This window comes from Thalassophryne amazonica, chromosome 3, assembly GCF_902500255.1.
Source record: "Thalassophryne amazonica chromosome 3, fThaAma1.1, whole genome shotgun sequence".
Taxonomy (NCBI): domain Eukaryota; kingdom Metazoa; phylum Chordata; class Actinopteri; order Batrachoidiformes; family Batrachoididae; genus Thalassophryne; species Thalassophryne amazonica.
The window spans coordinates 129,165,816-129,189,946 of NC_047105.1; the positions used below are offsets into that span (position 1 = coordinate 129,165,816).

Below are 24,131 nucleotides of genomic sequence, written 5' to 3' on the forward strand. Positions count from 1 at the left end.
GGTGAAGTCCTAACAGCCTCAGCAACACAGCCACTCAGTCCCAAATGCATGCCACCTGGGAGGAAACACAAAAGGCAAACAAACCAGCAGCCAGGCCCCCCCAGCCATACAACAGTATTTCCACTAATGTGCGTCGAGTTCTGAATGCATTGCCGTTATATATGTGACCCCCAACAGCTAATAAGCTAAACCTAGATTTATAAACTAGAAGCACTCGGAGAGCGCAAACCTCCGCCAAGGCCATAGGGTCAATGACGCCAAAGCGATCCCCACAATGGCAAAGTGACCTATCTGATGTCAACTAAATATCGTAACATAATGCATGTTTTCATATACAATTAATGTAATAAATAAATGTAAATGATGGAAGACAAAATTTCAATTTATTCCTGTATATTTACCAGAGGTACAATAGCAATAACAGGTACAATAATCAGTGAACTGAATAATACAGGTTTATACGAAATACAACCAGACATATTCTGTGTCCATACACACATTAAGTGTTATGACAAATGCTGAGTACAGTAATACATAAAATACATGAGAAAAAAAAAATCCTAGATCCAGATTCTCTTCCGGATCATCACCAAAATTTAATCACCTCTAGATTAGACCAAAATACACCTCTGGTAAAAATTTCACTGAAATCCATAGAGAACTTTTGAGTAATCCTGCTAACAAACCACACCAACCAAACATCACGGACATGACTGAAATCATAACCTCCTTGGCGGAGGTATAAGAGCACACCCCCGCCTTGCTTCACATCACGAGGGACGTAACTAAAATGTATATGTTGGGTGGGCGGGCCTCATTTAAGGGAGGACAGCTGTAGGTTTAAGCCAGGTTTCACATAACCCAATCATATCTAAGTGATGATCAATAATTAGATCATTAACCACATGATTGTGAGATAGTGATCTTATGTTAATGAGTCCCAGACGAAGGACCTCAGTGGGGTTACATTGGACTGTTTGGGTTTAGGGGTGGTTCCAGCATGCATATATAAGATGCCTAAAAGTAGGTTTAGGTTTGAGACATTCCACACGAGTTGTAGGTAGCAGACCCGAAATCTTGATATTGCTGGAACAACCACTGGGCCATCCCCAATTATTCAACATCATCCAATGTACTAACAGGTATTATTTGCAAAGCATATCCCTCTATGATTTTTATGGACACGGCCTCTAGGAAGCAGGCCACAGTCTCAACTTGTTGAACTTCCCTCCCTGGCAGATAAACTGCACTGTCACCATAGTGGATTTTCTGCACTAATTTCCCCGCTAAGCTAATGGATTCCACACCCACATTTGTCATAAGCCTTGCAGGGGTCTAATCACCTGCTTCGTGGCCTGCTGTAAATTCCTAATGTTACCCTCCCTGCAGAGCTCTATCTATGTTCGCAGACACGTTGGTGCGTCTTACTCAGTAGGGTGGAGGGCCGTCCGCATCAGCAAGCCATGGCGCCCCAGAACAAAGGCCAGTTATCAATAAAGCTAAGCCTTGCTGTCTATAAAAGTACACCAGCCACCTATTTAACCAATGTCAGCCTGCTAATGCATCAGCATTACCCGAGAGGGGAGGGGACCAGAGACTATTAATCGATGCCGACACATCTTTCTGGCAAGGTCACAACTCCTCTCTATGTCCATTTGACATAAAGAGAACCATCTGTCCACTTGATGTTTTCCTTTTGCGTTATTGCTCTCTGGTCTGTCTTCCGAGTTTTTGTTGCAGGCGTCAGATTGTTGCTTTCTCTCTCTTGTAAGAGTTCTCTGTCAAAAGCTTTTTGCCAGTTTGGTGATTGAGGTCTGTTCGGATAAGGTCTTCTCCTGGTGTTGTGCGACCTTTTTCATGACTACTTCTTCAGGGCTCTTAAGTACTGTCCAATAATTATTATCGACGCTCTGTAGGCCTGGTTGATTTCAGTGAGACCCAGACCGTTGTCTCTGCGAGGGAGACATATTCTGTCCATGCACTGATTTCTGTACATGACTTTCTGGAGGGTGAGCACCTTCCTGGTTTTTGTGTCCAACTTATTAAGCTCACGCTGTGGCCAGTCAACTATGCCAACCCATAGGTCACCACTGGTATTGCAAACTGGTTTATTGGCTGTGATCTTGTTCTTTGGTGTCAACTCTGTTTTGCAGATCTTTTTTAAAGCGGTTAGGTATTCTTGTTTTTCGTTCTCATTTTCTTGTGCTCAATTATAACATTTTGTTCACTTCCCAAGTATTTATATGTGGACTCCACAGCCAAATCCTCATGCAGCTCCCTTCAGCCAACTGTAATGTTTTCTGTTTTTGTCTTTTACCTTTTCTGATTGTGCATTTTGAGATTTATCCAGTCCAAATTCCATACCAATGTCTTTGGAGAACTTATGTACTGTTTTCCACGAGCTGACTGAGTCCTTTTTTGTGTTGGCATAGATTTTCAAATCATCCATGAACAGCAGATGGTTCACAAGTTTTTGATTTTTCCTTCCTCTACCTCTACTTAAGTCATACCGATGTCATGCTCCTTCAGGATCTTGTTGAGTGGGTCTATGGTTAGCAGACTAAAAGTGCCAAGAGGCTGTCTCCCTGGAGTATTCCCTCTCTGACTCGTATGTCCTGGAATTGTTATTTGTCCCTCTGTGTGATTTAGGTGATGGTGGTGTTCCACTTGTTCATTTGTGCCCTCAGGAAAGGTCTTATTTCCTGACTGATGTTGTATAGTTCTAAGCCACCTCATGATCCAGGAGTGTGGCACACGCTGTCAAATGCCTTTTTGCAATCAAATCCAAGCCATGCTGAGGTTTGTCTTCCTTTTTTTGCAGTCCTCCAGGATAGCTTTGCCTATCAGTAACTGGTCTTTAGCTCCTAATCTTTTTCTGGAACAACCTCTCTGTTCATTTTCCAGGTAGCCACCAGTGTCCAGATGTTCATAAATGGGATCAGCTATGATTCCTGTCAGCCATTTGTACTTGTTGTTAGGCAGGAGATGAGTTTGTACTTGTTGGGAAGCTGTGTTTCCTTGGTCTTTGGAAGTAGGCTTGTGTTCCCAGTTGATAACCAGTCTGGTGTGTCCTCTTCTCTGTTCAATGTTTTTTGTGAAAGCCACAGCATAATGGCGGTGCAATGCTGTTCATCTGCAGAGGAATGGTCTATTTGAAGAGTTTCAGTCAGGTTTTAGAATTCATCATAGTACAGAACAGCATTAGTGAAGGTTACAAATGATCTTCTTATGGCCTCAGACAGTGGACTCATCTCTGTGCTTGTCCTGTTAGACCTCAGTGCTGCTTTTGATACTGTTGACCATAAAATTTTATTACAGAGATTAGAGCATGCCATAGGTATTAAAGGCACTGCACTGCGGTGGTTTGAATCATATTTATCTAATAGATTACAATTTGTTCATGTAAATGGGGAATCTTCTTCACAGACTAAGGTTAATTATGGAGTTCCACAAGGTTCTGTGCTAGGACCAATTTTATTCACTTTATACATGCTTCCCTTAGGCAGTATTATTAGACGGCATTGCTTAAATTTTCATTGTTACACAGATGATACCCAGCTTTATCTATCCATGAAGCCAGAGGACACACACCAATTAGCTAAACTGCAGGATTGTCTTACAGACATAAAGACAAGGATGACCTCTAATTTCCTGCTTTTAAATTCAGATAAAACTAAAGTTATTGTACTTGGCCCCACAAATCTTAGAAACATGGTGTCTAACCAGATCCTTACTCTGGATGGCATTACCCTGACCTCTAGTAATACTGTGAGAAATCTTGGAGTCATTTTTGATCAGGATATGTCATTCAAAGCGCATATTAAACAAATATGTAGGACTGCTTTTTTGCATTTATGCAATATCTCTAAAATTAGAAAGGTCTTGTCTCAGAGTGATGCTGAAAAACTAAATTCATGCATTTATTTCCTCTAGGCTGGACTATTGTAATTCATTATTATCAGGTTGTCCTAAAAGTTCCCTGAAAAGCCTTCAGTTAATTCAAAATGCTGCAGCTAGAGTACTAACGGGGACTAGAAGGAGAGAGCATATCTCACCCATATTGGCCTCTCTTCATTGGCTTCCTGTTAATTCTAATCAGGTCCCATCTTATCTCAGGGACCTCATAGTACCATATCACCCCAATAGAGCACTTCGCTCTCAGACTGCAGGCTAACTTGTAGTTCCTAGGGTTTGTAGAGTAGAATGGGAGGCAGAGCCTTCAGCTTTCAGGCTCATCTCCTGTGGAACCAGCTCCCAATTCAGATCAGGGAGACAGACACCCTCTCTACTTTTAAGATTAGGCTTAAAACTTTCCTTTTTGCTAAGCTTATAGTTAGGGCGGATCAGGTGACCCTGAACCATCCCTTAGTTATGCTGCTATAGACGTAGACTGGCTGGGGGTTCCCATGAGGCACTGAGTGTGTCTTTCTCTTTTTGCTCTGTATGCCCACTCTGCATTTAATCATTAAGTGAGTTGAGCTCTGCTCCCCTCCACAGCATCTTTTTCCTGGTTCTCTCCCTCAGCCCCAACCAGTCCCAGCAGAAGACTGCCCCTCCCTGAGCCTGGTTCTGCTGGAGGTTTCTTCCTGTTAAAAAGGGAGTTTTTCCTTCCCACTGTCGCCAAGTGCATGCTCACAGGGGTCGTTTTGACCATTGGGGTTTTACGTAATTATTGTATGGCCTTGCCTTACAATATAAAGCACCTTGGGGCAACTGTTTGTTGTGATTTGGCGCTATATAAATAAAATTGATTGATTGATTGATTGAGTGATTGATTAGTCTTTTCAAACCAAAAATTTATGATTTTGTCAATGGCCAGGTGCCTTGAAGTTACTGTATTCACTCATTTTCTTTTTGATCTCCTCTTCAGTGATTACAATTGCTGGCATTTGCTGTTTGTCTTTGTTTTTCTCTTTTATTATTTCAATGCACTCTGCCTCCCGGTGTTGTTTTGAGTCTTCAAAGAGTGGTCTCCAGAATGTTTCAACTTCTTCTGTCTCGGGTGGTGGTTGTACGTCTGTTGTGTCATTTGCCAACTTCCTGTACACTAGCCTGGGTTTTTTTGCAATTGCCTTGTGTATCTATTTTGATGGATTTTCTTGTCTTTGTTCCTAATCTGCGCAGGAAAAGCTTTCTTATCATGTGGTGTTCAGGTTGCTCTTTTTTTCCAAATCTTTTACCACACTCAGAACAGACAATGGTTTTTGCCCTGTATGAATTATCATGTGCCTGTTCAGGCTGCACTTTTGTCCAAATCTTTTACCACAGTCAGACAGACAAATGGTTTTTGTCCTGTATGAATTATCATGTGTCTGTTCAGGCTTGCTCTTTAGTCGAAATCTTTGACGCACATTCAGAACAGACAAATGCTTGTTGCCCTGTATGAATTGCCATGTTGGTGACCAGATGGCTTTTTTTCCCAATCTATGACCACACTCAGAACAGACAAATGGTTTTGTCCCCTGTATGAATTATCATGTGTGTGTCAGGCTAACCTTTCGTCCAAATGTTTTACCACACTCAGAACAGACAAATGTTTTTTGGCCTGTAGAATTACCATGTGTGAGTTCAGGCTAATCTTCGTCCAAATCTTTGACCACAATCAAACACAATCTTTGTTGTCCTGATGTATTATCATGTGGTCCTTCAGGCTGCTCTTTCGTCCAAAATCTTTTAACCACACTCAGAACAGACAAATGCTTTTTGTCCTGAATGAATTATCATGTGTTCGCTCAGGCTGCTCTTTCGTCCAAAATCTTTTACCACACTCAGAACAGACAAATGCTTTTTGTCCTGATGAATTTTCATGTGTTCAGTCAGGTTGTCCTTTTCGTCCAAATCTATGACCACACTCAGAACATACAAATGTTTTTGTCCCGTCTGAATTCTATTGTGTTTGTTCAGAGTGCTCTTCTGTTTCTGTCTTTTACTCTGATCAGAACAGCTAAATTGTTTTCTTGTTGCTTGCCTCCCCTTTTGGTTGCTCTGAACTGTAAACATGACCAGATGCTTTTACATATTTAGAGCCTTTAAATTGTTTCTCATTAGTGTTGCTTGAACTAACAATATTGCTGTTTTTTCTACAGTCAAAACTTGACTGAAGTTCTCTGGTCTGTTTCCAGTCAGAGCTGTCATCAGTCTCAGTTCCAGAACTGTCTGAACTCCTGCCACTGGTATTTGTTTGTAAATGACTGTTTGGACCTGAGTTGCTGGCTGGTTGTGGTCCTCCATTGTCCTCTCCATCAGCTTCTGCTGTCAGTGTTCTGTGTACAGCTGAGTTGCATGCTACAGGCTCAGCCTCTGTGCTCTCATCACTTCGGCTTTGATGAAGCTGTGAAGACTCTGGTTTTTTAATCATTTTCACTCTTCACAGGGACGGTAGTGAAACCAAATTTGGTGAGATCTGCCTCCTCCAGCTGCTGAAGCTGCTCTCCCTGCTGACTTATCCACAGCTTCTCTTCTTCTTTAATGTCCTCCTGGTCAACACTCAGATTCCATTCCTGGTGTTCAGGGAGAGTTTCTTCTTTAATGACCAACAACGGCTGCATGTCTGTAAAGAACAATTAACAATAATGTTAGAACAACACTCATTAAAATAAAGTATCAAAGTGGTGAGTCTGACCTGAGTTTTGCACTGATGGAACTAATAAAGTAGAAATGTATGTGAACCTGAAATGATAAATATTGCTTTTCTAGTAAGTAAATATTCTGTTTTGTAACTAAAAGTTTGACTAATTTTTTAAAGTTCTGTTTTGACCAGCTGTAACCTTTCTGTTAGCTAAATGTCAAGACATGCAGAGTTCTGATAACAGCCTTGTTGTGGAAATGAAATGAAATATGATGCATATGACATAATTTCTCTACTTCTGGGGACAGAAACACGTGACTTTATCAGAGATTTTGGGCAAAATACACGCAAACAAAGTAAAAATCCACCCAAAAAGTGACAATACGGTGTGGACATGTGTTACGGTTTGTTATGACCCGGAGCTCAAACGTGTCAAGGCGGTCGTGCAGGCAAGAGAGCGTAGCTACTCTGATTAGCTATGTAGACTAACACTTAACCAGCATGACATCTCCCTTAGCCTCGCCTTCCCTTTAGTGATGGGGTGATGATACCTCAAGTTAGTTTATTGACACACTACACAAACTGTGTCGGCACTGTATTGACACTGTGTTGGTCGCTCAACAGTAGTTATAAAATCATTGCAGGTAAATAAAATGAAAATAAGATGGAAAAGCTAACGTGCTGCAAACGCAACATCAGCCTGTGAATAGTTAATCACCAGTCCTCTATTTAAATATGATCTCATCATTGCATAATTTCATGTGCTCAATTTGTGTGTCGAGTTAAGCTGTTCATGAGAAGAGTTTAAAATTTGCTTAAAACCTTGTTTGTGTAAATGCTAAACTGAGTTGGTTTGTAAAATATAGCAAATTTGTCTGTAATAAAATTCAGAGTTAAAATTTGTAACTTTTGTATGGAAATTTGTTAACCTAAGTGTTAAAGCATACAAAATAAAGACTAAAAATAGATTCATTTATGCATTATTATTGAGGAACAAAGGTTCTGATGTGTTTTTGCTCCAAGGCGATTTCTCCTTACACACCAGTTCCCCTCCCTTAGGAAAAACTCTTTCAAAGGGTACAGATGAAGATGGTGAGCATAAAAATTTCAGTGCGAGTTGATAAAGGTGTGGATATGTTTTCTGGTTATTCTTCCAGTATTGTAAAGGAGTACAAACATATCTAATGCCCAAAGGAGAAAAAGATTTACCTTATTTGGCGTCAAAAGATCAAATTATTCCAGACTGGGAAACGTCTGAACGATCCATGAAGTCAGTGGAACAAGGTGAGGGCAAGCAAACTCCACCAGCAAAACTCCATCCAACAAATCCGCAACATGTCGATACAGTTTGTTTCCTTAAACACAATTTGGCGCGGCGCAGTCGAACGACACAGTTCCTGTATCGGTCACATGATTTTTTTCTTAAAGCCATACACGAACCAATACGGGGTTTCACTCTTGTGTGCTCGGCACAGTGTTGACGCACCAGTGTTGTTCATCCCATCACTACTTCCCTTCCCCACTGGGAACCAAAAAAACTGTAATGTGAGACCGCTTCAGCGATTGCATCCAAAAACAAAACAGGACACCATTTTCCGGTGTGAAGTTATGCTGTGTATATATTGCACAACAGGAGCCGCTGTCCCCATAATGCCGCGTTCACACCACACGACACGCGATGGCACAAATTCGCGTCTCTTTTCTGGCGATGGATGCGCCACCATCACCTGGTGTCGCTCTGCTTTTGCTGCGAAAATTCGCCCCAATGCGTCATCAAATAGGAGGAGCTTCAATTCCGCTCACCGTCAAGTCAACATGCCGGACCTTGACCACACGTAGTGAGTTGCTGTGCTCTATTTGTTGTGGAAAGCTGACAAACATCGCCAGCTGCGCCGTGCCTGGGTTCATAACATCCTCATGAGACGTTCCCAATTCGGGGAGTTTCATCATTTGCTGCAGGAGCTGCGTCTGGATGACAGCTGCTTTCAGCAGTACTTCCACCTCTCCAGGACCCAGTTTGAGGACCTCCTGTCCCGTTCACGCACGCACATGTGAAAAAAAAAAAAACTGGATGCCGCGACTGCTGCGGTGCTGCTGGCCGCTCTCCCCTCAAACTCTGTCATAATTGTGTTATAAGCCAGTCACCATTTGTTTTATTATACATCTGTGTAGTTAATAAAATTATCTTCACAGACAATTCGTTCGCACGCGCACGTGAAAAAAAAACTGGCTGCTACCGCTGCTGGGGTGCTGCTGCTCGCTCTCCCCTCAAACTCTGTCATAATTGTGTTATAAACCAGTCACCATTTGTTTTATTATGCATCTGTGTAGTTAAATAAAATAATCTTCACGGACGATTCGTTTGCGCGCGCATGTGAAAAAAAAACTGGCTGCTGCCGCTGCTCGCTCTCCCCTCCAACTCTGTCATAATTGTGAAATAATGGACAAAAGGGACATAAGCCCTGCTCACAGGCTGGTTGCCAGAGACAGGACATGTCCACATCAAGTATAAACTCCAGACATCTCCACGTCACGACATATCCAGCCCCTGACTGGTCATCACGACGTGACAAGATGAAGAAATTCAGATTTTTCAACTTGGGGAGGAGGGCAATGCGCCGCGATATCACGCCACAACCGCACCAATCGCTCAAAATCCCTTCATTTGCGTCACTTTATTCACATCCATCGCGTTGCATTGTGTTGCTTGGACTTTTGTGGCAACACAACGCGTCCTTCCATAGGGATTACATGGCAACCTGTCGCCGCCGTCGCTCGCATGTTGTCCAGTGAACATGGCATTAGTGGTCAAAACGCACAATATACCTGCTATTTGATAAGCTTTCAGTGAATATTGCCTTTAGTATAGCAACATAACACCATTTTTACATGCTGTGTATCGGATGGGCTGACCTAACTAATTCTACATCTGTTTTGTGTTGTGACCACAACTCATGTGGTATCTGTTGTAACAAATTATTTTTTTGTTCTTCTGGCAGTAATAGTTGAGTAGGGGATCTATGACTTAATTACACTATTTTTCCGATTCCTTCATCATACGTTTTTAGTGACTCTCCACAGTCTTTCAGTTGCAGTATCACCACCATCTTTGTGCAAGTGATGGTATCCTACAGTGGGCCTGATGTCACAGGCCCCTGCAGTGTTGGTGCCTTAGATGGTGGCTGGGGGTCCTGTCTGACCCTGCTGCATGGCTACATCACTCTCTGTCGCTGGACTCCTCAGGCCATAGTTCCCCTTTTTTCCTTTCACTGCAGGCCTGGTTGTAAACACATATTCTGCTTTGTGTTCTGCTCCCAGCAGAGGGTGCTGTCCTACCGGTCTTGGTATCACGTGAGTCGTATATAGAGTTGGGTACTGTCAAGTTGTGTAATGACTAAGTTTGTGCAATTCCCCACTTGAAAAGGATAAACATTCTACATTGAATTTCAAGTGGATTTCACTCAGTGAGCAGCCATAGAATTTGATTTCCCATTTATTACTGTTCCATGTTGAACAGGCAGTTAGGTGAAAAACCTCAAAAAGAGAACAAAAATACAAAATTACTTATTGTACGGGGGAGGGGAAAATGGCGGTGAAAGAGTAAGAACTGTTTAGCGTGAGCTCCCATTTTTTGTTTACTATATAGTGGTGTTTTTACAATTTATCTCTGCTAAATTCGACACCTGTTATTTTGTTAGTCTATCTTTACAGTGTTGCCTCCTTTTTTGTGTATGATGGCATCCAGTTTGAGAAAATATAAATATATGGGATCTGCAGCCGCTAGGCCTGATGCTACCTGCGATCAGAGTTATGCTAAAGACCCTGCACCGCCATTATCCAAGTCGACCGAGATGGACTTCTCGACGCTGAAAACAGACATTCTAGCGTCAATAAAATCCAGTATTTCAGAGGTAATAAAAGCCGAAATGAAGGATTTGCTGGCAGAAGACCTTGGATTTATTAGAGGCGAGCTACAGGCGGTGCGGGCGGAAGTGGCGAGCGGCACCACAGCCCTCCGGGCTGATATAGACCAGGTAAAAGTTCGATTCAAAGACGTGGAGGACAGCTTGTCGACCTGGTCAGAGGAGGTGGTTTCTCTGCGCAGTGCTGTGATTGAGATGAAAGCCGAGCTAAATGGTCTCCGAAAGAAATATGAAGATATGGAGGGGCGTTTAAGGAGATGCAATCTGAGGATTATTGGCGTCACCGAAACGTCAGAGTTTAGCACTGCTACCGCATTAGCTGAACTTCTCAAGGAGCTACTGGATCTGGAAAATGCACCACGTATTGACCACTTTCACCGCATGCCAGGCGGGAGGAAGGCGGGAGGAAAGCCACGGGTCATTGTGGTGAAGCTGCATTACTTCCAGGAGTGTGCGGAGATACTGGGGCGTACACACCATCATGGGCCGCTTCGATACAGACAGGCGCCGGTCTTCATCGCCCCAGATTACACAGCTAGTGTGGCCAAAGCTCGAGCAGCTTTCACTGACGTCAAGAGGCTTCTTCGTAACAGGCGAGATGTTCGGTACGGACTGTTGTTCCCAGCTCAGCTCCGCATCACTTACGGTGAGGACAACATGGAGTTCACGGATCCGAACGCTGCCATGAAATATGTTCGAAAAAAAAAATATATATATATCTCTACTTTTTGAGCGAGTTTAGAGTCATTTTTTTTTAACTATTATTTAGTTTACCACTAATAACTAATAACTATTTCTTAACTGACGGGCAAAACGGGAGCCCAGTGTAGTTGGTGGTGTTTTTTTTTCCCCTCAATACAAGCACTAATGTGTGGATTTATGTTTAAGAGTTGCTGTTATTATCTCCATGTTCATGTGAGAGATAGGGGTGGAGCTAAACCGGATATGTTCATTTGTGGTGACCTTTATGTCAGGTATCTTTGGATTCATGTGCATCAGGTGATATACTGTTTTTCTGATCATGGCTGGTAATATGAAAAATACTAGTTATTCAAATAGCTGTCTAGTTAACTGTGTGAGCAGAACACTCAGACACAGCTGGACGTTATGTTGTTGTAGTTGGTAAGTTATATACCCTCCCAGTGATTTTGGTATCAGTTTATGTACCAAATTGGGATGATAATATATTTTTAACTCCCTTTTCTTAAAGCTACCAAACATATCATCACACAGACTTCTGATGGGTGGCGATATTAACTGTGTTCTTTCATCGCTCGATCGTAGTGCTGTGGGGAAGATTAATTTGACCAAATCTGCTCATACAATTAACTCCTTTCTAAAAACGTATGGTGTGGCTGATGTGTGGCGCTTTCGTAATCCTACCTCAAGAGCATATTCATTCTTCTCCAGTGTTCATAGGATCGATTATTTTTTCCTCGATAAGCGTGTTCTGCCATTAGTGAGAGAGTGTGAATATGGAGCAATTGTCATATCAGATCAAGGACCTCTCATTATGAAGCTGATGATCCCAGTAACACACTCTATTACCGTCCCTGGCGCTTTAATTCGTTACTTCTGTCCGAGGAAGATTTTGTTCAGTTTATTATATCTGAAATAAAATTCTTTCTTGAAACTAATCAAACGCCAGGGATGCCACATTGTATTGTGTGGGAGACGTTGAAGGCCTATTTGACGGGACAAATAATCTCTTACTGTGCTAATAAAGACAAACGTGCGACGGTTACAACAGCTAACCGATGAGATATTACAATTAGTCGCCGCACTCAGTCGCTCCCCCTCTCAAGATCTAGTGAAGAAACATGTTTTACTCCAGACAGAATTTAATACTCTGTCAACACAGCAGGCTGAGTATTTAATATCTAAATCTAGAGAGGGATTATGAACATGGTGAAAAGGCTGGTCGATTGCTTGCACATCTGCTATGCCAGCGTTCAACGTATCAAACTATTCCAAAAATAAATAAATAATAAAAAAAATAAATGACGATCAAGGCAAGGAATGTTGCGATAATACTGAAATAAATCTGTGTTTTAGTAAATTCTACCGCGCCCTGTACACATCAGAATCACCAGCTGATTCATCTGAATTAGAAAAGTTTTTAGCAACCTGGAGCTTCCCTCAGTAAATCCTGATTTGGTAAACGAGTTGGAGAGAGATATCACTGTGGCTGAAATTGTTGTAGCAATCAGAGATATGCAAAATGGGAAATCCTCGGGCCCGGATGGCTTACCCATTGAGTTTTTTTTTAACTTTTTCAGATCAGCTTTCCCCTCTTTTATTGTCAGTTTTTAAAGAATCATTTTCCTCTTCATTATTACCACTCTCTATGCGGCAAGCTGTTATATCATTGCTACTGAAGAAAGATAGAGACCCCTTAAACTGTAGCTCATATTCCCCGGGCGCCTAATGGAGACTTCTGCTCCTACTGGTAATTAGGATGGGTTAAATGCAGTAGACACATTTCATTGTGCAGGGAACATGTTCTTCTGTGCATATGACAATAAAATTCCTTTGAATCCTTTGAATCCTTGAATATCGCCCCATATCTCTCTTGAACACTGATGCAAAAATCCTGGCAAAGGTTTTAGCAAGGTGTCTTGAATACGTGGTCCCTACGATTGTCTCATCTGACCAGACAGGGTTTGTAAAAAAACAATCTTTTTTTAATATCAGGCAACTGTTTGATGTTTTATATACTTCTGCTCCACATGGTCATAAGAATGATGAAGTTGTACTTTCGCTGGATGCTGATAAAGCATTTGATCGTGTGGAATGGAGATTTCTCTTTAAGACCTTAGAGTCTTTTAAATTTGGCCCTAAATTTCTGTTGTGGGTAAAACTACTCTATTCATCTCCAATGGCAGAGGTACGCACTAATAATAATATATCTGGCTATTTCAAATTACAACGTGGTACAAGACAGGGATGTCCACTCTCTCCATTGTTATTTGCAATCGCAATAGAACCACTGGCAGTAGCGCTACGTAACAACTTACTTATTAAGGGCATAAACCGGTTTGGCATGGAACATAAGGTTTCTCTATATGCGGATGATACCCTTTAATACATTTCAGATCCCCTCTCTAGTATTCCTGAACTACTTGCTTTGCTTCAAGAATTTGGGCGAGTATCTGGTTATAAGGTTAATCTCCAGAAGAGTGAGCTCATGCCTGTGTCTTCTTTAAATGCAAAACTTGAGGGCAATGTCCCATTTAAAATTAACACTAAAAAATTTTAATATCTCGGCATTTGGGTAAGACGAGGCTATAAGGAGCTTTACCAGGCTAATTATTCACCTCTTCTGGCAAATCTTAAGCATGATATCACCAGGTGGCAAACTCTACCTCTCTCTCTTGGGGGAAGGATTAATTCAATCAGAATGACAATATTACTAAATTTTTGTATTTGTTTCAGAACCTGCCAATATTTTTGACAAAATCTTTTTTTTTTTTCAATTTGAATAGTCAGTTGTCCACATTTATTTGGAATAAACAGCACCCTCGAATTGGCAAAAGGATCTTACAGATGCCCCGTAGCCTTGGTGGTATGTCACTGCCCAATTTTATGTTTTATTATTGGGCAGCGAATATTAGAGCCTTATTATTTTGGTTAGAAACAGATAATCTCCCTAGTTGGGTGGCTCTGAAAAAGCCTCGATCACATCTAGCTCTGCATCTGCTTTACTTTGCTCTCAGTTACCATTTACAGATCCACTCTCAACCTATACCTGTAATCCTGTTACTCACACAATGAAAATTTGGAATCAGTTCAGGAGGTCATGTCACTTTACAGAACTACTGTTTTTTGCCCCAGTGTCAAATAATCACACGTTTGTCCCTTCTTTGACTGATGCAACTTTTAATACCTGGACTCTTAAAGGTGTGCATTCACTTTATGATCTTTATGTAGATAATATATTTGCCTCTTATGATCAGCTGGTACAGAAATTTGGTCTCCACTCTTCACATTTCTTTAAATATCTCCAAGTCAGACATTTTGTGAGGTCAAACTCTGTTAGTTTCCCTTTGTGTCCCTCTAAGAACTTGGTGGATTCGATTCTGGAGTGCAAAACTTTTCCAAAACGGACACTCAGCAGATTTACAAACTGCTGAGCTATCACTATGAGATGAGTTTGGATTCCCTTAAACACAAATGGGAGCTGGACTTGGGTGAAACCATATCAGATTCAATGTGGGGAATCATTATCAAGAACATTTATTCATCTTCAATATGTCTGAGACGTTCTGTTCTTCAGTTTAAAGTCGTCCATCGTCTGCATTGGTCTAAGGACAAACTGTCAAAGTTTAAACCTGACCTGGACCCGGCCTGCAACTGCTGTAAACAGTCCCCGGCCTCACTGGTTCACACATTCTGGACCTGTCCAAAACTACATAGTTATTGGCAATCTGTTTTCCACACACTTTCTGCAATCTGTGGTAGGACTGTCCATCCATCTCCACTGACCTCTCTGTTTGGAGTTGTCCCTCTGGAGGCCCTATTCAGTAAAAAACAGAAGGCTATGATTGCGTTTTGTTCTCTGTTGGCCAGGAGACTCATTCTCTGCCAATGGAAGGATCTACATCCACCTTCATATGGTCAATGGATGAGAGAAGGTATGTATCATACTCATTTGGAGAAGATCAGATATACTGTAAAAGGATCTGTCAAGGTTTATCTTGATACATGGCAGCCATTTCTATCTTATTTTGAGAGTTTGCCTGCAGACGTTTTAGTTTAAATACTATCAGGGTCTGTGATGCATACTAACATATAGTACTTAAGATTGTGTTTGTGTGTCCTTAGATGCCTGTACAGTTTAGTTATTATTATAGTTGATCTGGTTTAGAAGGGGTGGGGTGGGATGGTTATTTTAAGTTTGTGTTCTTTGTTTGTTCTGTGTGTAAAAATGGAAAAAACTAATAAAAATACTTTGATAAAAAAAAATTACTTATTGTACATGAAAATAAACACATTGATCATAATATTACAAATAATATTCCTGTCTTTTAAATCAAAATATTTTATATATTCTTGAAGATAACGGTATTTTTATAGTCAAAGATTTTAGCATTCTAGCCAGTAGTAAGATTTTAACAATATTTTTTAGTGAAAGACTTCAGCTACTATTTATAAGCCATATGGAATTGTAGGATAACTTTGAACACATAACTTTCAACAGAAGGTTAAAGGTTTAGCAGGTAAAGCAAAAGGTTTAAATACATTTTTACCCATACAAAGGTTTGTAAGTACATTTTTTATATTTATGTCTTTAGCCAAGGTAACATCACGTATTTTAGCCAAGAGATTTCAAAACAGTTCATTATTTGACCAAATAAATAAATCTAATACATTTGTTTTAGCCAAACAGCATATTTTTCGCTTTGTTTGTAGCCAAGTAAATAGATTTATACTTTTATTGAGAGATTTTAAACTGTACATTTTTAGCTAAATTAAAACTTGCTTGGTATACATAAATAGTTTTTCATTTCTACAAACTACATTTTATTGGACTTTTACCATTTTATTCTAATTTTAGGCAGACTCTGTAGCCTTTTATGTAATGTAGCTTTTAACGTATTGTTTTAACCCCAACTTGCACAGTGCACAGCAAACCACATTAAACAATTCAATCAAACCAGTCTTTTAGAGTCTGTGTATCCAGAACGTTACTGAACGCACCACACTACTCAGGTAAGTTTCACAGTCACAGGGTAATATGGCGCTTACCGGCTGTCTTTCAAACATTTGTAGAAAGGAATAGTCTCTGCACAGTCACGCTGGTTTTATAGAGATGAATTTTCTTGCGCTACGATCGCTACAAGCGCTGCGGCCCCAACGCCCAACAGTGACAGGTCCATCATTTTAAACGTACCGAGCATGCACAGATTGCAGAGCAGATTCATTCCACCTGGTATCCCCTGCTGATGGAAAGGGAGGAGGAACTATCAAGCAGTTCACCAGCACAGGTATCGAGAACTGGTTATTTTCGGGTATTGAAATGATTCAATCCACCGACATCAACAGCCTTTTTGCTTAACGATTCCCTTATCGGTCCTTCAGAGCGGCTGTTGTTTTTGGGGGTGTTTGTCGGGAAAATTATCATGTCTCTACGTTGATTACAGAACCCCTGCATGTCCTGTAATCAACCATATCTGCAGCGTGGCTCTTCTTTGGAGCTTGAAGCAATGAAGCATTGATCCAACCTGCTGCTTCGTTGGTTCTTTGTTTTATTTTGCTTCATCTTAATTTTTCCCCGCTAAAACCCCAAAGAGCATATGTCTGTGAGTAATATTTACCTTTTTTATGTTAAACTGACCTGTTATGGTCTTCTGAAACAGTTGACAGATGTATTTTAGAACTTAAAAACGGGACTGATGCTAACTCCTGGATGCTCTGGATCAGCTCCTGTCTAGCATCTCTATGGCATGTTCAATGTTAAAGTTAGCATTAAGCTGTTCGCATCTCAGCACATTTGTTTGCATTTGTTTTCTGTATACTAATAATTAATGGCACAGCATTTGTTGTTATAAAAGAGTCTGTTGTGTGGGCCGCTGAAGAGGAGGCACTGCTGGCCCACCACCAGAGGGCGCCCTGCCTTAAGTGCGGGCTTCAGGCACGAGAGGGCGTCGGAGCAACCGGGAGTGACAGCTGTCACTCATCAACAGCACCAGCTGTCACTCATCATCACCACATCACCATAAAAGCCGGGCAGCAACTCCACCTCGCTGCCGAGATATCATCTACTACTTAGGTAATATTCTCTGCTGTATCCCTACTGTGACTTACGTCTGATCTGTTTTGCAGCCGTTTTTCCTGTGGTGCACTCTGCTGGGTTGGTGTGTAGTGAGAGAAGCGACATCTTCGCCTCTCACTCCATCCAGATAAGTGGTAACAGGAGCTGCTCGTGTGTTCCTACTTCGGAGGTGGAGGTGCTCCCTCCCGGAGGAACTGTATCTGTGTGTGAGGATTTACTGGGTGTGTATCCACACACCCACCATTAACTGTCTCTGCTTCCTGCCAGCAGTACCAGGTCTGACAGCTGGAGACGGTGGCCACCTGGAGATTCAGGGCTTGTCGGCTCCGGTGTTCTTCAGATCCGTTGGCGGTGGAAGCCGTGTGGGACCCGGCTCTTCTCTGGACGGACGTCTTCTATCCTCGAGCCTGCCCACACGTCACTTTTCGTATAATTGACTATCATTCTAAAACTGCATTTGTCTGTATTCCGTTGTGCACAATTTGCAACATTAAATTGTTATATTTTGGCTTATCCATTGTCCGTTCATTTACGCCCCCGTTGTGGGTCCCTGTCACTACACTTTCCCAACAGGATATCTCGGCCAACGTCATGGATCCCGAGGGGCGTCAACCATCGGATGAACCACCAATGGAAAGGCTAGGTGCACAGGCGCCAGCAGGAGGCGTGTTAGGTGAGCTGCAGCAAATCTTAACCGCCTTCACTGCTCGGTTGGACTTGGTAACCGAGCAGAACGTCATACTCAATCGGAGGATGGAGGCTCTCACCACTCGGGTGGAAGCGCACACACAGGGCGCTGCTGCAGCGCCTCCTCCTGCTGACTGAGTGCCAAATATAGACATTCCAGTGGTCGTTCAACGAACCCCCCCCCCGTCCCCTGAAGCATACATAAGCCCTCCGGAGCCGTACGGGGGTTGTGTCGAAATGTGTGCAGACTTCTTAATGCAGTGTTCGCTCATCTTTTCACAGCGTCCCGTCACGTATGCATCAGATGCAAGCCGGGTGGCTTATGTAATAAATCTGCTTAGAGGAGAGGCACGCGCCTGGGCTACGGCGCTCTGGGAGCAGAATTCACGGCTCCTAACAACATATGCTGGGTTTGTGCGGGAGTTCAAGCAAGTGTTTGATCACCCCAATAGAGGCGAGACTGCTTCGAACGTGCTGCTGTCAATGAGACAGGGGCATCGGAGTGCAGCCGAGTATGCAGTCGACTTCCGCATTGCGGCAGCGAGGTCCGGCTGGAATACTGTTGCACTCCGCACTGCCTTTGTAAATGGACTGTCTCCAGTCCTGAAGGAGCATCTGCTGGCTAAGGACGAACCGCAGGATTTTGACGGGCTTATCGACTTGGTTATACGGTTAGACAACCGACTAGAAGAACATCATCAGGAGTGAGGCGAAGGGCGTGGCCGGGCACGAGCCGTCCCTCTTCCTTCCGGGTTCGAAAGGGTGCCGCCGTCCCCACGTGCCACAGCCAGAGAGCTCCGTGTGGCAACAGCTCCCCCTGCTGACGAAGCTATGGACACGAGCAGGGCCAAAGTCAAATCAGATGACAGACAATGGAGGCTGGCCCGCGGGGAGTGTTTTTTCTGTGGCTCGAGTGAGCACATACAGAGGAATTGCCCCAAGCGGTTAAAACTACAACGCCCGCTCTTAGAGACTGGGCTAAGGGTGGGTCATAACACTCACGTGGGGAAAACCCATAAATCCGCACGCATCCCAGTCACGATCCTGAGTGGGGATCTAACCCTTCACGCCCCAGCACTGGTGGACACGGGGTCGGAAGGGAATCTGCTGGATAGCAGATGGGCAAAGGAAGGTCGGCTCCCTCTAGTGGCCCTACCTTCACCATTGAAGGTACGGGCACTAGATGGCACCCTTCTCCCATTAATCACACACCAGACACAGCCTGTCACATTGGTTGTGTCTGGGAATCACAGGGAGGAGATTGTGTTTTATGTAACACCTTCTACCTCCTGAGTGATTTTGGGATTTCCATGGATGGTAAAGCACAATCCCCGGATAGATTGACCGTCTGGGGGTGTGATGCAGTGGAGCGAAACCTGCCACCGGGAATGTTTAGGATCCTCGGTTCCACCTGGTGTGACAGCTAATGAGGAGGTTAAAGTTCCCCCCAATCTGACGGCGGTGCCTGAGGAATACCACGATCTTGTTGACGTCTTCAGCAAAGATCTGGCACTCTCTCCCCCTGCACCAGCCATACGATTGCGCCATTGATTTGATCCCGGGCGGTGAGTACCTGTCCAGCAGGCTGTGCAACCTCTAACGCGAATCAATGGAGACCTACATCCGGGACTCGTTAGCTGCCGGGTTGATCCGGAACTCCACCTCCCCGATGGGTGCAGGTTTCTTTTTTGTGGGCAAGAAAGACGGCGGACTCCGTCCATGCATCGATTACAGAGGGCTGAACGAAATTACGGTTCGCAACCAATACCCGTTACCTCTGTTGGATTCGGTGTTCACGCCCTTGCATGGAGCCCAAATATTCACTAAATTGGATCTTAGGAATGCATACCACCTGGTTCGGATCCGGAAGGGAGACGAGTGGAAGACGGCATTTAACACCCCCTTAGGTCACTTTGAGTACCTGGTCATGCCGTTCGGCCTCACCAATGCGCCCGCGACGTTCCAAGCTTTGGTTAATGACGTCTTGCGGGACTTCCTGCATCGGTTTGTCTTCGTATATCTAGATGATATACTCATCTTCTCCCCGGATCCTGAGACCCATGTCCAGCATGTACATCAGGTCCTGCAGCGGTTGCTGGAGAACCGGCTGTTTGTAAAGGGCGAGAAGTGCGAGTTCCACCGCACTTCTTTGTCCTTCCTGGGGTTCATAATCTCCAACTCCGTCGCCCCTGATCCGGCCAAGGTTGCGGCGGTGAGAGACTGGCCCCAACCAACAAGACGTAGGAAGCTGCAACAGTTCCTCGGCTTTGCAAATTTCTACAGGAGGTTCATTAAGGATTACAGTCAGGTTGTTAGTCCCTTGACAGTCCTGACCTCCTCCAAAGTCCCCTTCACCTGATCGGATCGGTGCGAAGCCGCGTTTAAGGAGTTGAAACGCCGGTTCTCTACTGCGCCAGTTCTGGTGCAGCCCGATCCTAACCGCCAGTTTATAGTTGAAGTGGATGCCTCTGACTCAGGGATTGGAGCCGTGCTGTCCCAGAGCAGGGAGTCCGATAAGGTCCTCCACCCCTGTGCCTATTTTTCCCGCAGGTTGACCCCGGCTGAGCGAAACTATGACGTGGGCAATCGAGAACTCCTTGCGGTGAAAGAGGCTCTTGAGGAGTGGAGACACCTGTTGGAGGGAGCTGCGGTTCCATTCACGATTTTCACGGACCATCGGAACCTGGAGTACATCCGGACCGCCAAGCGGCTGAACCCCAGGCAAGCCCGCTGGTCATTGTTCTTTGGGCATTTTGACTTCCAAATCACCTACCGCCCTGGGACCAAGAACCAAAGATCTGACGCCTTGTCCCGGGTTCACGAAGAGGAGGTCAAAACCGAGCTGTCAGATCCCACGGAAACCATCATCCCCAAGTCCACTGTCGTGGCCACCCTCACCTGGGACGTGGAGAAGACCATCCGGGAGGCCCTGGCACGGAACCCGGACCGGGAACTGGCCCAAAGGACAAGTTATACGTCCCACCAGAGGCCAGAGCTGCGGTCTTGGACTTCTGTCACGGTTCCAAGCTCTCCTGTCACCCAGGGGTGCGAAGAACCGTGGCAGTGGTCCGACAGCATGTCCAGGCCTGCACCACCTGCGCCAGGGGAAAAGCCGACCACCAACGGGCACAGGGACTCCTCCAGCCATTACCTGTGCCTCACCACCCCTGGTCCCACATCGGCCTGGACTTCGTCACGGGCCTCCCGCCGTCCCAGGGCATGACCACCATCTTCACGATAGTGGACCGGTTCTCCAAGGCGGCCCACTTCGTGGCCCTCCCGAAGCTCCCGACGGCCCAGGAGACAGCAGACCTCCTGGTCCACCATGCCGTACGTCTGCATGGGATTCCATCTGACGTTGTCACCGACCGTGGTCCCCAGTTCTCCTCGCAAGTCTGGAGGAGTTTCTGTAGGGAACTGGGGGCCACCGTAAGCCTCTCGTCAGGGTACCATCCCCAGACGAACGGACAGGCAGAGCGGGTCAACCAGGACTTGGAGCAGGCTCTCCGCTGCGTGACCTCCACGCACCCGACGGCCTGGAGCAACCATCTGGCCTGGATCGAGTATGCTCACAATAGCCAAATTTCATCTGCCACCGGCCTCTCCCCATCTGAGGTATGTTTGGGGTACCAGCCCCCATTGTTTCCGCTCGTGGAGGGAGAGGTCGGGGTGCCCTCGGTCCAGGCCCACCTCAGGAGGTGCCATCGGGTGTGGCATACTGCCCGTTCTGCCCTGCTGAAAGCCCGGATGAGGGCCAAGGCCCATGCAGACCGCCGGCGTTCCCCGGCCCCTGTATACCAGCACGGGCAGGAAGTTTGGCTATCCTCCAAAGACATCCCACTGCAAGTGGAATCCCGCAAACTCCAGGACAGATTTATTGGACCATTTCCCATCCTCAAAGTCCTCAGTCCGGCCGCAGTGAAGCTGAAACTAGCAGCTTCACTGTGGATCCGTCCTGTCTTTCATGTGTTACAGATCAAGCCCTACCACACTTCACCACTCTGCACCCGGCGCCGCCTCCTGCCCGGATCATCGACGGAGAGCCGGCTTGGACAGTACGCCGGCTCTTGGACGTCCGTCGGAAGGGCCGGGGGTTCCAGTACTTGGTGGATTGGGAGGGGTATGGACCTGAGGAACGCTCCTGGGTGAAGAGGAGCTTCATCCTGGACCCGGCCCTCCTGGCCGACTTCTACACCCGACACCCCGACAAGCCTGGTCGGGCGCCAGGAGGTGCCCGTTGAGGGGGGGGGGGTCCTGTTGTGTGGGCCGCTGAAGAGGAGGCACTGCTGGCCCACCACCAGAGGGCGCCCTGCCTGAGGTGCAGGCTTCAGACACGAGAGGGCGTCTGAGCAACCAGGAGTGACAGCTGTCACTCATCATCACCACATCACCATAAAAGCCGGGCAGCAACTCCACCTCGCTGCCGAGATATCATCTACTACTTAGGTAATATTCTCAACTGTATCCCTACTGTGACTTACGTCTGATCTGTTTTTCCTGTGGTGCACTCTGCTAGGTTTGCGAGTAGTGAGAAAAGCGACGTCTTCGCCTCTCACTCCATCCAGATAAGTGGTAACAGGAGCTGCTCGTGTGTTCCTACTTCGGAGGTGGAGGTGCTCCCTCCTGGAGGAACTGTATCTGTGTGTGAGGATTTACTGGGTGTGTATCCACACACCCACCATTAACTGTCTCTGCTTCCTGCCAGCAGTACCAGGTCTGACAGCTGGAGACGGTGGCCACCTGGAGATTCAGGGCTTGTCGGCTCCGGTGTTCTTCAGATCCGTTGGCGGTGGAAGCCGTGTGGGACCCGGCTCTTCTCTGGACGGACGTCTTCTATCCTCGAGCCTGCCCACACGTCACTTTTCGTATAATTGACTATCATTCTAAAACTGCATTTGTCTGTATTCCGTTGTGCATAATTTGCAACATTGTTATATTTTGGCTTATCCATTGTCCGTCATTTACGCCCCCGTTGTGGGTCCCTGTCACTACACTTTCCCAACAGAGTCAAATGTATTACAAATTTTAATATTTTTTAAAATTATTTTTTATATATTATTAATAATAATAAATTTATAATCCAATCAAATTGTCTGTATGTGGCCCTGTGACAGACTGGAGTCCTGTCCTGGGTGTACCCCGCCTCACATTCTATGACTGCTGGGATAGGCTCCAGCCCCCCGCGACCCTTAATTGGACTAAGCGGTTGAAGATGAGTGTGTGTGTGTCTATATTAATAATAATAATAATAGCAACAACAACAATAAAAGTAATAATAACTAATGCTGCAATAAATTTTAGAGAAAGAGACAAAAAGAACCTGATTAAAAACACAACAGAAAAAATAAAAACAACTAACAATGAACATAAACAAATAAATAAATATAAAAATAAATATAGCCCGACCGATATATCGGCCTGCCGATATTATCGGTCGACAGAAGCCCTTTTCAAAGTACTCACTATCGCCGATAATTTCTCATAAACAGAACAGTTACTGAAATAATTGTTGTGTGTTGGGGGGTTTGGCTGGACATTTGGGTGCTGTTTTCTTTTCTTTGCTCTCCAGGTGGTATGCAAACTGTTTTTTTCTGTGGAGAAGGTGCTGGCGGAAGAGTCCTTCACCCTCATCAGAACTATTGGCTGCACCTGTGGAGGATGTTCACGTGCAGGCCTAACAACTTGCAGCACCTGTGGATGATGCTCACGTGCAGACTTAAAGACTTTCAGCTGAAGCAGATAATGAGATGGCGTTCTGCATTTAAGCCATGAGTGATTTGAGCAGAATTGCCGGGAACTCGACCTTGTGACGTTCGGTTGTGAGATGCTGAGGACCGCGCCAGGGTTTGACACATCGTGCCTGTGAAGGAGGACGGGTGAGGGACACATGCTGTCAGCACACATCAGAGGTGATTATCTTCTGAATAATCGTTAATAGTAATTTGGCGTTTTGTTACGCAGTATATTTGAACATTGATGAGAATTGTGTAGTTTGCTTCTCACTGCCGTGGCGTACGGATTGATGATCCTCCACCTGTTGTGAGAAGCTGCTCATTTACATAAGGCTTAAATTCAGACCTGAATGTGTTGCTGATAGTGTGTGCCTCTGAAGGATATTTGTTGTAGCTCTGTTGACTTACCTCACCTTTTCCGTCCTTCACAGAGTCAGTTTGTCGTA

At 44.7% G+C, this 24,131-nt stretch overlaps 2 long non-coding RNA genes across 2 annotated transcripts; one reads left to right on the forward strand and one right to left on the reverse strand.

Annotated features, from left to right (window-relative positions):
• Window positions 1–4,835: 4,835 nt before the first annotated feature.
• Window positions 4,836–5,581, reverse strand: LOC117507601. The gene is made up of 2 exons (XR_004559786.1): window positions 5,496–5,581; window positions 4,836–5,159 (listed from the first exon to the last, which is right to left on the reverse strand). It is a non-coding gene; the product is annotated as an uncharacterized LOC117507601 (long non-coding RNA).
• Window positions 5,582–5,900: 319 nt separating this feature from the next.
• LOC117507600 lies at window positions 5,901–23,622 on the forward strand. The gene is made up of 4 exons (XR_004559785.1): window positions 5,901–5,979; window positions 17,411–17,416; window positions 20,459–20,461; window positions 23,611–23,622. It is a non-coding gene; the product is annotated as an uncharacterized LOC117507600 (long non-coding RNA).
• The last annotated feature ends 509 nt before the right edge of the window (window positions 23,623–24,131 follow it).